The sequence below is a fragment of the Myotis davidii genome, unplaced genomic scaffold (genome assembly GCF_000327345.1).
Source record: "Myotis davidii unplaced genomic scaffold, ASM32734v1 scaffold2236, whole genome shotgun sequence".
NCBI classification, from domain to species: domain Eukaryota; kingdom Metazoa; phylum Chordata; class Mammalia; order Chiroptera; family Vespertilionidae; genus Myotis; species Myotis davidii.
The window spans coordinates 157,686-160,111 of NW_006287830.1; positions in this window are offsets into that span (position 1 = coordinate 157,686).

The window sequence follows — 2,426 nt, forward strand, 5'->3', positions numbered from 1 at the left end:
AGTTGGGAGCTAGCAGTCCTGGATTTAAACGGGCAGTCGGACATCCCTCAAGGGGCTCCCAGATCAAAGAGGGTGCAGGCTGGGCTGAGCTGAGGGACAACCACACCCCCCACCCCCGCATGTACAAATTTCATTCACCGGGTCTCTAGTCCTATATAATAAAAGCCTAATATGCAAATTGATTGAACAGCAGAATGACTGGAGGAACAACTGGTTGCTATGTTGTGCACTGACCACTAGGGGGCAGACTCTCAATGCAGGAGCTGCCCCAGCCCACAGGCCCCTGCTGGCAGTGACAATGGTGGGCAGGGCTGGCGAGCAGGCAGCACCAGGCCAGCCAAGGCAGGTGCCAGGGTGGTCACCACAATCACTCCACTGGTCACCCCACAGATTGGCCCTGATTGCCAGCCAGGCCTATGGACACTACTCATGCACAAATTTTGTGCACCAGCCTCTAGTAAGTATATAAGTTCTTTGGTTATTTCTCCTCATCCTCCCATCCCCACATCAAGGTATGTCAGTCAAGTCTTATTTTGTTGGTCAATTCATTTTGTTCCTTAGATTCCATGAATAAGTGAGATCATGTGATATTTGTTTTTCTCAGATTGGCTTATTTCACTGAGCATAATAGTCTCCAGGTCTATCCATGCTGTCACAAAGGATAAGAAATTCCTCTTTTTTACAGCTGCATAGTATTTCATTGTGCAAATGTCCCACCGCTTTTTTATCCATTCTTCTACTTATAGGATCGTGGGCTGTTTCTAAATCTTAGCTATTGTAAACGACAGTGCTATGAATATAAGGGTGCATATATTCTTTCTGATTGGTGTTTCTTGGTTTTTCATATATATTTTCAGAAGTGGGATCACTGATTCAAACAGAAGTTTCATTTTTAATTTTTTGAGGAAACTCCATTACTGTTTTCCATAGTGGCTATACCAATCTGCATTGCCACCAGCAGTGACCTAGGATGCCATTTTCTCCACGTCCTTGCTAACACTGGTCATTTGTTGACTTATTGATGATAGCCATTCTGACAGGTGTGAGGTGAGACCACATTGTGGTTTCAATTTGCATTTCTCTGATGATTAGTGACTTTGAGCATTTTTTCATGTGTCTCTTGAACATTTGTATGTCCTCTTTGAAGAAGTGACTATTAGTTTCTCTGCCTATTTTTTAATTGGATTGTCTTCCTTTTGTTGTGTGGTATGAATACATTATATATTTTGGATATTAACCCTTATAAGATGTATAATTGGCAAATATGTTCTCCCATGCAGTGGGTTCTCTTCATTTTGATGATGGTTGGTTTCTTTTGCTATGCAGAAGTTTTTATTTTGATGTAGTCCCCTATTGTATGCTCTTGCCTTCTTTTTCACATATTAATTGAGCTAATGGCTTTGGTCAATTTCTGTGTTCTCTGTTCTGTTCCATTGATCTATATGCCTGTTCTTGTGCCAGTATCAGGCTGTTTTAATTATAATGGTTTTATAGTATGGTTTGATATCTGGTATTGTGATTGCTCCAATTTCATTCTTCTTTCTCAAGATTGCTGCAGCTATTTGGGGTATTTTTTGTTTCATATAACTTTTTGGAATATTTGTTCTAGTTCTGTGAAGTATGCCATTGGTATTTTAATAGGGATTATATTTAATCTATAGATTGCTTTGGGTAATAAGAACATTTTAATGATGTTAATTCTTTCACTCCATGAATGTGGTATATATGCTTCCATTTGTTTGTATCTTCCTCTGTTTCTTTTCTCGGTATCCTTAGTTTTCAAAGTACAGGCCTTTTAACTCCTTAATTAAGTTTATTCCTCAGTATCTTAATTTTCTATAGTAATGGTAAATGAAGTCAGTTGACATTCTAACGGGAACGCCTTTGTAGGTAATTTTCTGTCTCTCTCTTGCCTTTAAGATTCTTCCTTTGTCTTTAATGTTTGCCATTTTAAATATGATGTGTTCATCTTGGTTGAGACTCTCTATGTCTCCTAAACTTGTGTGACTTTTTTCTTCACCAGATTAGGGAAGGTTTCTGTCATTATTTCTTGAAACAGATTCCCTGTTGCTTTCTCACATTCTTCTCCTTTTGGTATTCCTCTGATGTGGATGTTGCTACCTTTCATATTGTCCCAGAGCTCCCTTAAGCTATCCTCCTCCTTTTTATTTTTAATTGCTTTATTGCTTAAAGTATTACAAAGAGTATTATATATGTCCCCTTTTATTTCTCCCCTTGACCCTCCCCTTGCCTCCCATACCCCCCAGTGTCTTGTGTCCATTGGTTATGCTCGTATGCATGCATACAAGCCCTTTGGTTGCTCTCTTACCCCCCACCCTCAACCCCACCTCCCAACCCTCTCCAGCCCTCCCGCTGTAGTTTGACAGTCTGTTCGAGGCTTGTCTGCCTCTGTATCTATTTTTTTT